At 38.5% G+C, this 14,704-nt stretch overlaps 1 protein-coding gene and 1 long non-coding RNA gene across 6 annotated transcripts in view; one reads left to right on the top strand and one right to left on the bottom strand.

Moving 5' to 3' along the window:
- FAM172A (family with sequence similarity 172 member A) overlaps positions 1–9,493 on the bottom strand; it is a 420,413-nt gene extending 410,920 nt beyond the window's left edge. For 3 of the 5 annotated variants that reach the window (XM_032846420.1, XM_032846414.1, XM_032846433.1), the window contains exon 1: positions 9,343–9,493. The gene's annotated coding sequence lies outside the window, so the exon portion shown is untranslated. The remainder of the gene's footprint in view (positions 1–9,342) is intronic. The other 2 variants (XM_032846403.1, XM_032846425.1) reach the window with 1 other exon arrangement.
- Positions 9,494–9,535: 42 nt separating this feature from the next.
- LOC116860406 overlaps positions 9,536–14,704 on the top strand; it is a 104,133-nt gene continuing 98,964 nt past the window's right edge. Inside the window, exon 1 of the long non-coding RNA XR_004381310.1 lies at positions 9,536–9,617. This is a non-coding gene — a long non-coding RNA (uncharacterized LOC116860406). The remainder of the gene's footprint in view (positions 9,618–14,704) is intronic.

The following is a 14,704-nucleotide window of genomic DNA, read 5'->3' as shown; positions in this document are numbered from 1 at the left end:
AGCTAAGATTTCCTACCAGAGTGTTGAATGTGCCACCTGGTTCATTTTACTGCTTATAGTAAAACTTGCGAAGTGAGAGAGAAAATAATGAAAGGGCTGTTAAACAAAAAGAAGATAAGACTTACTCTACAAAATATACTGTCAAGTAAGTGAAAAGCCAAGCCACAAACTGAGAGAAAATATTTGCAAAGATGTATCTAATAAAGGTATCTTACCTAAAATATACAAAGAACTCTTAAAATGCAACAACAAGAAAACTGGGCCAAAGGCCTGAATAGATGCTTCACCAAAGATACACAGATGGCAAATAAGCTTATGAAAAGATCCTAAACATCATATGCCATTACGAATTGCAAATTAAACAACAATGAGTTACTGCTGCATACCTATTAGAACAAATTCCTAAATGCCTGACAAGAAATGCTGGCAAGCATCTAGAGCAATAGGAACTCTCATTCATTGCTGGTGAGAATGCAAAATGGTACAGCCATGATGGAAGCTAAATAAGGCAGTTTGTTACAAAATTAAACATACTCTTACCATACTTTACAGGAATCATACTCCTTGGTATTTACCCAAATGAGTTGAAAACTTCTGTCCATACAAACATCTGCACACAGATGTTTATAGCAACTTTATTCATTACTGCCAAATTTAGAAACAACCAAGATGTCCTTCAGTAGCTTAATGAATAAATCAACTGTGGTACAACCATACAATGATTATTAAGCACTTAAAAAAAAAGAACTATCAAACCATGAAAAAATAGGAGAGGAACTTTACCCATTACTAAGTGAAAAAAAGCCAATCTGAAAAGAATATCTACATACTATACAATTCCAACTATAAGACATTTTGGAAAAGGCAAAACTACAGACACAATCAAAAGTTTAGAGGTTGGCAGGGGTTGTGGAAAGGAGGGTTAAACAAGGTAGTGAAACTATTTAAGTGCAGTGAAATTATTCTCTATAATAAATACTATGATGGTGGATACATGTCATTACACATTTGCCTGAACCCACAGAATGCATTAACACCATGACTGAACCCTAATGTAGTAAACTACGGATTTTGGATGATAATGATAGGTCAACATAGGTTAATCAGTTGTAACAAATACACCACTCTGATTTGGAATGCTGATGGGAGAGGCTGTGCAAGCGTAGGGGCAGGAGGTATGTGGGACATCTCTTAACTTCCTACTCAATTTTTCTGTGAACCTAGAACTGTTCTAAAAAACAAAATCTATTAAAAGAAAATGTGCAGGGTACTACCAGGAAAACATCACTCAAAAATGAGGCTGAAGGTATGACTGAAAACTCCTTCATTAAAACTTCAAAAATATTAAAGCTGGTGCCTCAGACTATTAGTCATTTAGCCAAAAGGCCCTCGAAAGACATTAGAAAGCACTATTGATCCTCTCAAACAATAAAGCTTCTACAAAATAAGGGCATTATCCCTCAGCCTTGTTACTAGGAGCCCAATGCATATAAGGATTTAATATCGAAAAAAGTGTAACTTTTGCTCAAAGGAATATATCTCAATAGAATTCACACAACATCCACAAGATTTATAAAAGATTCATATATCTTTTTATTTTATATACAAAAGATTTAATATAACTTAAATGAAGAGAGAATTGGGGCCCCAAAAGAAAGCAAGCTGAGAAAACAGCTCACCTTAGAAACATGTGCTATCTTTCATGAAAAAAGACAGAGATCCAAGGAAAAGCACAGAAGGTAAGGCAAAGAACCATAAAGAATTATTCCCAGGCTTCAGATCCAATCAAGAAACTTCCAATATTTTCCCATCTGGATCTCAGAATTGCTATGAACCAGGGACACCCTGGCATCTTCCATTTTTTGCCCTTTTATAACAAAACTATCTATAGCAGTTTTCCTATGCCTGTCCCCCATTGTATGTTCGTTCAGCATTGCAGGTGGGGAGAGGCAGATGGAGCAGAATGGTACTCAAAGAGCTGTGCTTGAAAAACACCCAAGGAACCATATCTAAGCCCAGATCTGATTTAGAAGATGAAATTCTGTGCTCTGAGATGATACAGTAACAGAATGAGACATGTTAGGCCTTGGGAAGCAGTGGGTGTACTTTGCATGTGGGAAGGACATGAACACCTGGGGTCTGGAGGGCAGACAGTGGCAGCCAACTTCCTACGTCCTGTTACTCACATTTCCATGTAGTCTCCTCCCGCACAGTGCCAGAGTTGACTTGTATGACCAGTACTAAACAGGAAAAGTGATAGCATCACGTCTCAGAAATTATAACATTGTGGCTTCCAGCTTGGGTGCCCTCTCACTCTATCAGATCACTTGCTCTTGGGAAGCCATGCTGTGAGCAGCCCTATGGAGAGGCCCAACTGGTACTTAAGTGAAGCTTCCTGCCAACAGCCATAAGAGTAAGCTTGGAAGTGGATCTTACAGACCCAGACAAACTATAGAGGACTGCAACCCTAGCTGACACTGTAACTACAACCTCATGAGAGATCCTACACCAGAACCACCCCTAAGCTGACCCTAAATTTCTGTCTCTAAGATACTGTGTGAAATAATATTTTTCATTTCAAGCTGCTAAATTTTGGGATCATTTGTTATATAACAGACAATATGTGAACACCACTAAAGCTCCCAGATTGATTCATTCTCATCATCACTGAATTACCTGATTTTCCAATTCAGAAATAATTCATATCCTATGTAAGGAAAATCTTCCTCTAGACTTACCAAAACGAAAATGCTTTCTTTTACTGTCTCTGGATTTTAAAAAAATAGTGGGAAATTAGCTTACATAGCTCAATATTTTCAGAATTAACGGCTGATCTGGCTGAGAGACTTTCTTCAGTGAGAAAGAAAGAGAGAGAGGAACCTTACATTTTTAATTAGAACAGTTAAAAACACAAACACATATGCTTGTTTGGATAAAACTAATTATGCATGTTTCCTACTGAAGAAAATATTCAGAATAAATAAGCTTATTTTCAATAGTTTGTTTTCAATGATAAAACTGAAATGTCTAGTTTTTTAAAAGTACTTTTGTATTCCTAATGCAGATAAAATTTCCACCATTATAATAACTTGCACTGTTCCAAAATAAAAAAATACTACCTATAAACAATAATACTATAATCACAATTACCTGTCAAACACATTAGCACAAACTGATTTATAATATTAGTAACCTAGAAAAAAGTAGGAAAATTTCTAAAAGAACAATGTACTAATAAAAAATGCTTTCATGCTGGCAAAAAAAAAAAAAAGGTGCAAATGGTCTCCAGTAAATCCAGTTTGTGTTGGATCCAAACCTAGAGCCATCCAGTTTAAAATTCAGGCCATAGGGTGGCGCCTGGGTGGCTCAGTGGGTTAAAGCCTCTGCTTTCGGCTCAGGTCATGATCCCAGGGTCCTGGGATGGAGCCCCACATCGGGCTCTCTGCTCAGCAGGGAGCCTGCTTCCTCCTCTCTCTGACTGTTTCTCTGCCTACTTGTAATCTCTGTCTGTCAAATAAATAAATAAAATCTTTAAAAAAATAAAATAAAATAAAATAAAATAAAATAAAATTCAGGCCATAAACCAACCTATAGGAAAGACCCTACCACTGCCTTGACAGCAGCTTAAGGGAGGTTACTTCAGCACACTAGGATTTAAAAAAATATATTATACAGCATAAACCGTCACTCTTGAGAGGCAGTCAACACCAAAGGCCATACCCCAATCACTGGAGGTATCAAGAAAATAAAAGTGAAAGGGTGCAGTATAGCCATAGAAAGGCAAAGACAAACGATCACCTATTTAAAGACTATATAATGCAGGAATCAAAAATTCAAATGTCTATAGGCACCAGAAAGTTAACAGTCAATACATGCAGTGAGCCCTGTAAGTCATAAGCTTGCACTGTATGAATGTAAAGCCTGCAACAAACTGAAAAAAACATAGCTCATTTCAAGGGAATTGTAATTTGCCCTACTGTTGCTATACACAATGAAGACCCAGTGTGACTGGAACTTTCCATTTCTCAGGAGAAACAAAAAACCTGGATATTTACTTAAATTAGCTGAAAACTATTTTACAACATTAAAGATTGTGCAGGTCCATTTAGGCTGGATATCTCCTATTTGCAAACTGCTCCATGCAGTATTATAGAGGGTATAATTATCTATTATTTCTCCCATATAGCTCAATAACTTCCAGGGCAAAAACAGATATGTCAGTAATAAAAATAAGACTCCAGTAATCCCATAAACAATAATTTCCCCAAAAGTTCAATCAGGTCAAAAGTATTTTCCAAAACCAAGCCTAAGATAAATACTCCCAACTACATTAAAGGGTGTTAAACCAAATGGATCAAGATGATTAATTTCCCAAAAAAATGAGTTAGTACTATAACAATTTCCATAATACACACAAAAATGATGATACCCTGAAGAACAGGTAATACTAATCAGGAGAGTATTTAACTATTTTAATTAATCAAACTTTTGACTTTTTAAAAATGCCTTACTTTGAGTTGCAATTTTGGTTACAATTCTAGCCTGTACATATTCTAAACAAGGCACACAAAACCAATTTATGCCTTATACCTGGAAAGGATATCACTTAACACTCCTTCATTACCTTAGATATTAACTCTGAATTGTTTTTTAAGTAGAAGTAGTGTGTTTACCCACATACAGTATCATTCTTGCTGCTTTCTGATGCCAAAACTCGTATGAGGAAAATGTGATTAGCACGGGCTAAGAACATCAGCCATATCTTATGACAGTTAATAGTTATACTGCTGGGTATTAGTTGTGACCATTTTTGTAATGAGCTCATAAAGGGTCTTATAAAGGCCAAAATCCAAAATCTTAGTCTTTTTTTTTTTTAATATTTTACTTATTTATTTGAGAGACAGATTACAAGTAGGCAGAGAGCCAGGCGGGGTGGGGGGGGCAGGCTCCCCACTGAGCAGAGAGCCCGATGCAGGGCTCCATCCCAGGACCTGGGATCATGACCTGAGCTGAAGGCAGAGGCTTAACCCACAGAGCCACCCAGGCACCCCCCAAATCTTAGTCGTATTAGCATCTCTCCAACCTCCAAAGAAATCAACCCTGAGTACATTATCAATCTAGACTATACTTAAAATAAATATCTTATCTGCTATATAAAATGCTTTGCTTCAATAACGTGTCTTCACAGTGATATTTTTCTCTACAGCAAAATCATCTACATTATCTATATTGGAAAAAGGAACCAGTATCCCAAAAAAGACAACAATACAATAACAGAGAAAGCAGCAGAGCACTGCTGTCTCTGCCTTGTCTTTAACTTAGCTGTGAAACCTCGAGCAATTCAGTCATCTGCCATCTCATCTGTACCAAATTAATCAATTTTAATTTGCCAAAGAGTGATGAGCAAAATTGTGGTACAATTTTTCATTCATTACTTTAAATTAAAGTAATCAGTTTAAATGAGCTTTGTAACTGAAATAGTTATCTAAATGTAGTACCCAAGAGTATTTTCTAGACAATGATAGTATACAAAACCATTCAATAGTTTAAAAAAAAAGGAAAAAAAAAAAGTGTTACCTTGAACTACTAGGCCATTAGCTATTCTGGACAAAAAAAATTCCTTTCCTTTTCCTAAAAAAATAATCCACCCCCCCGCTCTTTTTTAACAATGCTGAACATTGTTAAATTACACAATTACTCATTAAATTACTCAATTAAACCTCATTATTCTATGGATGGAAATAATGTGATACACTGTCTGAAAATTTTAGTTTATTCCTGTAGGACTGTACATACTGCACACCTTCCAAACATTGACTACTGAGCCAGATGAACTGACTGACACACTGGTACACAGTAGGTCTTACTGAACTACTCAAATGGCTGATTTCAGAACCATATGCTGAGATGTAGCTGGTGATCTGCTCTCTCCCGCCCCATCCCATTCCAATCGGTGGAGCTATATTAGTTTCTGTCACCTTGTTGCTGAATCTTATCTCCTCTGCTGCCAGTTCTGCTGCTTATTGTCCATCACCGTTACTGATGTCCTTTGCCACTCCCCACTGTTATATTGCTATCCAGTACTTCTTTCTTCTGTTTCACCATTTTTAAGGGGAGAAGGGAGAACAGAAAGAGAGAATCTTAAGCAGGCTGCAAGCCCAGCACATAGCCAGATGCAGAGTTCTACCTCACAACCCCGAGATCATGACCTGAGCCAAAATCAACAGTCAGATGCTTAACTGACTGAGCCACCCAGGTGCCCCTGTTTCACCATTTTTGTCTCTTCTGTTTGTTTCCAGGCCTCCAGCTCTCAGAAAAAAGAGATCAACTTCACAGACACAGTCAGCCAATCAATACATTCCTTGCCTTCTAATTAAAAAAAAAAAAAAAAAATCAAAGCAGGTCAGAATGATCCTTGGTTTTTCTGAACTGTTTTTTATCACAATCTGATACTCAAAGGTTCATTCATTGTTATAAAAGATGCTTTATGGTCCTTTTTATTTCTAAGTTTGGAGTTATTGCAGATACTTGTCTACAGAAAATTGAAATTTTTACAATTATAGTATTTTAGGGTTAAGATAATCCACAGAGAAATCGCAGCTGTCTTCTTAACCCTTAGAAGACTCACCAAAAAAAAAAAAAAAAAAAAATCCAAAAATTTCTATGAAAATCAGATCTTAAAATAAATGAATAGCACTCCGAAGAAGATATACATATGGCCCCAATGCATATGAAAAGATGTTTAACACCTCCAATCATTAGGAAACTTCAAATAAAAACTGCATGAGATAGTAATTCACACCCATTAGGATGACTATTATGAGAGAGAGAGAGAGAGAGAATGTGTTTGGCAAAGATGTGAAAAAGTATCGGTAAAGACATAGAAAAATTGCAACCTCTGCTCATTGTTAGTAGGAACATAAAATAGTACAACCAGTGTGGATAACAGTAAGGTGATTCCTAAAAAATTAAATACAGAATTGACATTTGATCCAATTCTGGATATATAGGCAAGAGACATGAAAGCAGAAACTCAAACAGATATGTGCACACTTCTGTTCAGAGAAACCTTTATTCACAACAGGCAAAATGTGAAAGCAACACAATCATCCACGGTCAAAATGATTTAAAAAAATGTGGTATACACATACAATGGAGTATCAGTCAACCTTAAGAAGAAAACAAGATACAACATGCATGAACCTTGAAAGCATAATGCTAAGTGAAATAAGCCAGTCACCAAAGGACAATTATTGTATGATTCTATTCATACGAGTAAACCTTGAGTAGAGACAGGATATTTAGAGACAGAAAGTAAACTGGTGGTTGTGAGAGGCTAAAGGGAGGGGAAAACAGAGAGTTAATGTTTAAAGAGTATGGATTTTCAGTTGAGGAAGATGAAAAGTTCTGGAGATGGATGACAGTGATGATTGCCTAATAGTGTGAGTGTACTTAATACCACTCATATATACAGTTTAAAATGGTAAATTTTATGTTATGTATATTTTACCAGAATAAAAAAGATGAATGAAAAGTAAAGTTTACAATAGGGCAGGAAAGTACTTGATATTTACTTATCCATGGCTACTGTGTAAACCTTATCTGACTAAAACAGAGAGCACAACTAATTTATTAACTAAGTAAATGGTGTTTAACTTCATTAGTGTCAGTGAAGAGCAGAAACATCTCTAAATATTTAAAGACTTCAGATTCTCCTCATAGAGCTCTATCTGGGAAAGATGGAAAAAAAAAATCAACAGTCTGTCAATAAGTAAGATCTCCCATGCACACACCAAACCACTGAATAAATACTCATTTTCGAGATTCTTAAACCCTAACGCCTCCATCATTGCTATTCTCGGATATACCAAACATACCCTTGCCTCAACACGTTCTGCTACACTAAAACACCCATCCCACAACCTGCAGAGTTCACTCTCTCATTTCATTCAGATGTCTACTCATATGTTCCTTTATCAGAGAGGCTAAGCTTGAAAATCCTATGTAAAATAGTATTCTCTGTAATCCTCACTCCCCATAAAGAGCTTTATTTTCTTCACAGTTTTTATCACTACTTGATATATACATTTACTTGCTAATCTTTTTCTCCATCCACTGCGAGTAAATTCCAGGAGCACAAGGACTTTGTCTATTTTGTTCCCTATTGTACCCCCATCACCTAAAACACCACTTGGCACATTGAGGGTGGCCAATAAATACTTGTTAAATGAATAAACAGATGGATGCTCACGGCATAAAATCATATTTTCCTCTTGGTCTTGGTACACTTCTACCACCTCCAGCCTTCCAACAGCCACCAGCCACTGCCTCAAAGCCATCCAGAGTAGGAATGATTAAAGCGGAACACCTAGTTTAAAAAGTCAGAAGCCTGGTACCAGCACTGACAATAATACCTTAATTAGACACTTCAAACAGTGCTTGCTCTCACAGTTTCTAAATACCCTAAGTGAATACACTATAACCTTACAATATGGAATAAAGTACAAAAATACAGAATTTACCTCTAACACTGCTTTAAAACAAAAAGATACCATGTATTGCGTAATAAACATTGCACTGCATCTGTTTTAGCAAACATTACGAGGCACTTGCTAGTCTGAAAACCACATAATTTTTCTCTCTACAACTTCGCAGAGGTAGGGAAATACACAAATGCAAGAACACTAGTTGTTAATAAAATAGACAAAAATTAAGTAACCAATTCTTGGCCCAAGAGATACACTCTGCAGCATGAGAAGAATATGTTAAAACTCTGGATATGAGAGAGTAAAGCATGCTTCCAAAACACACCTAAGTTTATTTTAAAGTCAAAAGTTTAAAAACCCATTCCAGTCAAATGTCCCACCAGCGCCCATACATATATTTTACAAGTTTTGAGAGATTTTTTATAACTGCACTTTAATTTTCTGCCTGCAGTTAATGACATCTGGTAAAGCTTCCGCCGTTGATTATAATTTTTATAGAAAAAAAAATGTTTAATCAGACAATAAATACCGTCCCTCCTGAGAAAGCATACCAGGGCCCATTACTCTATGGTCTCTAGGGCTCACCAAACCCCACATGTTCATTTGTAAGGACAGTCAACCAGGGAACGCACGTGTCCTGCCCCGCCTCATAAGTAAAAACGGCAGGGGGAACCTGCCTTTAGGTGGTGTCCCAGAATTGGGGACGCCTGTGCACAGGGCACGCAGTGTGAGATGTGGGCAGCCTGCGGCCCCGGGGCTAACGATCCCAGCCCGAGACCGACCAGGCCAGCCCCTTCCTCTGATTTCCGCCAGGGCCTGGCCCCGGAGCTCATATCCCGGCAAACGCAGGTCCTACCTGAGCTCTGCCCCCAGCTACAGGACTGCGGGGGGAGTCGGGAGGAGGCGTGGCCTTCCAGCTCGCCAGACAAACTCCCTCGTGCGGTTGTTACGACTTTCCCTCTCGGGATCCGCTCCCCGACCAAGTTCGAGCCGCACTTCCGGGGTCCGCGGGCAACTGAAACGTCATTGCGCACGCGACGGCGCCTGCGACAATCCGGAAATGGGCGGAGCGTGGTCGCTAAATTGGTTCCTGTGGAGCTAGGTGGGCTGGGAGAGAGAGGCTTGTGGGAGGTAAGAGTTGTTCTATTCTTTCTCCGCGGGCCTTGGTCGCCTTTTCCTATACCCTCTTTTTTAAAGCGGGAGACTCCACTTCCTGAGTAGCCTTGAGGACAGGGCCACCTTGAAGCCTCGTTCTCCAAGAAAATTAAAAAGCAGTTTCGAGACTGTCCATGCAGCCAGTTGCCTACTCTCCCACTTATGTTTTATTCATACTTTACCCACTCCATTCAGCTCCAGAGAAGACAGAAGGTCGAAACTTCTAGATTTGGAAGGTTAAATTTACTTCAAAATTACGACTTATAAAGTAGGAAATTAAGGTTAAGTTCCCTCATCTGCTTTTTTCCTATTTCCTGAGTTACTAGTGGGATGAATGAGAAACATTTGTGGAAACCTGTAATCACATGACTAAGAGGACTTTGGTTCTAAACGCAGCCTTTATGGGGAAATTCCTGGTAGCAAAAATTGTTCATGAAAATCATTTAAATGGCTCACAAAGTACAGAATACATAATGTTAAAAATACGTCTAGATCTTTAATTCTTATCCACACTTGAATGTGAGACCTCTTAGGTAGTTGAAATGTTAGAATGAAGGAGTTTGTGTGTCCATATCCCGGCATTTAAACAATCAGAAATCCAAGAGGCAACTCTTAATCTTCATCTTAACCATTTAGCATCATTTGACACAGTTAATTACATCTTTTTACTTGAAACTTGATACACATTTTTCCTTTGACTATTGTGAAATCATGGTGCTTTTTTGATTCTCCTTCGCTTGATTCTTCCTGATTTCTTTCTTTCTTTCTTTCTTTCTTTCTTTCTTTCTTTCTTTCTTTTTCTTTCTTTCTTTCTAAGATTTTATTTATCTATTTGACACAGAGAGAGAGCACAGGGAGAGGGAGAAGCAGGCTCACCACAGAGCAGAGAACCCAACACTGGGCTGGATTCCAAGACCCCGGGATCATGACCTGGGCTGAAGGGCAGTAGCTTAGTGGACTGACCCACCCAGGTGCCCCTCTTCCTGATTTCTAAAGGTGATTATGCTCCAGACTTATTCCCTTCTTTATCTCTCCTTATTCCCCAGGTGATCTCATCTGTTTCCTTCACCATGTTTTACATAACTTCACTATGCTGATGGCTTCCAAATACCCACATCCAGCCCTGACGTCTATGATTATTATACTCACATATCCAACTTCTTATTCAACATATTACTAGGATATTTAATATGCATTTCAGATTCTATCTTCTACCTTCAAAACCTGTCTCCTATTGCATATCTCCCCATCTCAGTAAATGGCATTGGATTCTTAAAATTGTTCAGATTATCCTCTGACTCCTCTTTCTATACCATTCCATGTCCAATCCCTCAGCAAAATCTGTTGGCTCTTTTTACAAAAGGTATGCTGAACCTAATTAGTTCTCAACACCTATACAGCATTATTCTGCTACTCAGTGGATGCTGTAATTGCCTTTTAATTATTCTACAAGCTTCTTTTTTTTTTTTTTTTTTTTTTTTTGCCTTCCTACAGTCTAGCCTCCATTTGGCAGCTGTAAAAATGCTTCTAAAATACATGTCAGAATTTGTTACTTTCCTGGGCAAAATTTTAAAGACCTTCTTTACTCAAGTAGAAGAAAATAAAAAATTGTTTTCATAAAACTCTAAGATACTACATGATCCGGCCCCTGGTCCCTCTTCGCTTACACTGAGGAGGAGGGTTGTAAGAGATTTGAAAATGTGGTGGGGATGAGGCTTGACCAGTAACCTTGGAGTTTGGGAAATGGCAGTCCCAAAGGTGATTACCCAGCTCTCTTGCCTGGAAATATTTAAAGGGAAGAGACCAACTGAGGGTGCTGGTGATGACAAAGAGATAAAAACTGTCGCATTTTCCCAACAGCTAGTAGACATGTTGGCACATGGCTGTTGTATTCATTTTCAAGGGCCACCAATAACAAAGTACCTTAAACTAGGTGGCTTCACAACAAAAAATTACTGCCTCACATTTCTGGAAGTTAGAAGTTCAAGGTGAAAGTGTAGGCAATGTGGTTCTTTCTGAACACGAAGAAAATTTTCTTCCATACCCCTCTTCTGGGATCTGGTGGTTTGCTGGAATCTTTGATGTCCCTTGGCTTATAGATGCATTATCCCAATCTCTACTTGTATCTTGTCATGACATTCTCCCTGTGTATTGTCTCTGCATCCAAATGTTTGCCATTGTATAGGGACTCTAATCATATTGCATTAGAGTATACCCCAGTGACCTCATTTTAGCTTGATTATCTAATGGCCTTATTTCCAAATAATGTCATTTGTGAGGTAATGGGCTTAGGACTTTATTGTATCGTATCTTTTCAAGGGAACACATTTCAACTTGTACCACTACTAGAATTGTTTTGAAAAAGAAGTGTTTCCAGTAGAATGAAAGAAAGGAAAAGCAACCAAGGAGCAGAATGAAGTTATATGAAGTAAGCCACCAGGAGAGGATCTGCATGGAAATTTGACATGCTGGCTGGAGCATTCATTCTGCGCATCTGGCAATGGCAGTGTTGGGAGTTCCAGAATTTGGGTGACTCTCCAAAATGTACAAAAGCGTCAGCAGTTGTTTTTAGGCAGCTTTAGGCAGTTGTTACAGAGGGCACCATGATTTTCCTTTACAATAGACTTTTCTTCCCCCCATCCCTAAGCTGATGCTAATGGACTTCAAGGCAACAGAGTGAGTGTGGGACGTATAGAAGTAAAAGGTGGAGGAACCAAGACAAAACAGATTTACCCTCTTCCTCCCAGTCATACTTGTGGGTCAGGCCTATGCCAGGAAAGAGGACACTTTAAGTAAGTTAGAGGTTTCCAGTTCAGTATGTAAAGAGTTTGGAGCTCGGAGGTCAGTCACTTCCATCCTCACAATAAGAAAAACCTGAACAAACTAAAAATCATCAACTCTTTTCTAAATCCATGAAAGACTGAGGTCAGCAGGAAAGTTATTGACCCCCAAAAAGGAGAGACAGGCAGGTATTTAAAGAGCACAGCTTAGAGGCAGCAGAAGTTGGCAGCAGGAGTCAGTGTGGGGTAGGAACACCCTACCCCACACTGACTCCTGACTCCTGACTACCCAGTAATTGGTAAATTGCTGAAAGCTCATTGTGGACTACCATGAGAATTTAAACTCATCAACTAGCTTTAGAGTTAAAAGGTTCAAGTGGTTCCCCTTTTGGGGGAAGGGAGACCACCCACATTCTCCTGAATTTTACCTCTAGAAGTTCTGCCAGGTTCTCACTGTGAAGATAGGAGAAAAATCCTCTTCTGTCTGGGGAAGAGGAAAAGTGACCGTTTTGAAATATGCCTAGAGCTGTCTGTTTTCCTTATCAACCCTGCCATTAAGGGAAACTATTTTACCTAACCAACTGGAGGTTTAGCAATCTAGAGCAATAAAAATACTCAGCCCCATCCCCCTCTAGTCTTTGAAGTGGGGTGGGGGAATGGACAACATGTAGGAACAGAAGGGGACTGTAAACAGAGAAATGAAAAACACTAAGGATGAATCCAGAGGAAGTGCTAGAAAACTAAAACACATGAACAGAAATGAAAAATAGCTTTGATGGGGCGCCTGGGTGGCTCAGTGGGTTAAGCCGCTGCCTTCGGCTCAGGTCATGATCTCAGGGTCCTGGGATCGAGTCCCGTATCGGGCTCTCTGCTCGGCAGGGAGCCTGCTTCCCTCTCTCTCTCTCTGCCTGCCTCTCGGCCTACTTGTGATCTCTCTCTGTCAAATAAATAAATAAAATCTTTAAAAAAAAAAAATAGCTTTGATTGGCTCATAAGTATACTGGACACAGCCAAGGAGAGAATGTAGGTTGAAAATGTGTCAATAGAAGGTTTATAAAACTGAAATGCAAAGAGAAAAAAGATGAAAAAAAAAACAATATCCAAGTACTCTGTGGAAATGACAAAATGTGTAACATTGGCATAATAGGAAACCTAGAAGAAGAAAAGATAAAGAACTATTCGAAGAAATAGTGACAGAATTTTCTAAAAATTTTCTTAATGCAGACACAAAACCCACAGATCCAGGAACCATAGAAAACTGCAAACTGGATAAATACTAAAAAATGTATAACTGGACATGTATATTCTGAAAGTAAAAAATCATGAAGCTGGGGGGCGTGTGCAGGGGGGGAACCTTGCCTACAGAGAAAAAGGGGTAAGAATTAAATTGGACTTGGGCCATCTGGGTGGCTCAGTGGGTTGAAGCCTCTGCCTTCGGCTCCGGTTGTGGTCCCAGGGTCCTGGGATCCAGCCCCTCATCAGGCTCTCTGCTCAGTGGGAAGCCTGCTTCCCCTTCTCTCTCTGCCTGCCTCTCTGCCTACTTGTGATCTCTGTCAAATAAATAAAATCTTAAAAAAAAAAAATTAAATTGGACTTATCTTCAGAAACTATGCAAGAAGAGAGTAGAGTGAAATATTTAAAGTGTTGGAAGGAAAAAAAAAACACACAGAATTTGATATCCAGTGAAATTATTCTTAAAAAGTCAAAAGAAAAATACTTTCTTAGACAAACAAAAATGGAGGGAGACTGTCATCAGTGGACCTGAACTGCAAGAAATGTTAAAAGAAGTTCTTCAAAGAAATGGAAATGTTATAGGTTGGCAACTTGGTTCTGGAAAAAAAAAAAAAAATTTAGAGAAGGAATAAAGGTAAAATTAAATCTATTTTTCTTATTCTAAATTGATTTGACAAAATAATACTGTCAATATTGTGTTCTATAATTAGAGCTTGTGGATAAGTAAAATGAATGATTGCAGTGTTACAAAGGACAGGAGGGAGGAATTGAAAATACTCTGCACTTTCACTACCCATGAAGGTGTATCGTGTTAATTTGAAAGTGGGCTTAGATAAGTTATAAATGTATATTGCATCCTCTAGGGCAACTGCTTGAAAAGAGTGGAAGACAAAACATTAAATGAAGGAAGCAAAGGGCCAAAGAATAGAACACATTTAAAGTGACTTCAAGATCATATTGGACTTTTAAATAACTAAAAATTAGACATTTGAAAATGTCCTACTGTGACCAGAAAAGCCATAATGCATGCCTAGCATAAAATCCAGGGAT

The sequence above is a fragment of the Lontra canadensis genome, unplaced genomic scaffold (assembly GCF_010015895.1).
Source record: "Lontra canadensis isolate GAN:19392208 unplaced genomic scaffold, GSC_riverotter_1.0 scaffold4, whole genome shotgun sequence".
NCBI classification, from domain to species: domain Eukaryota; kingdom Metazoa; phylum Chordata; class Mammalia; order Carnivora; family Mustelidae; genus Lontra; species Lontra canadensis.
This window is presented reverse-complemented; position numbering and strand designations above follow the sequence as displayed.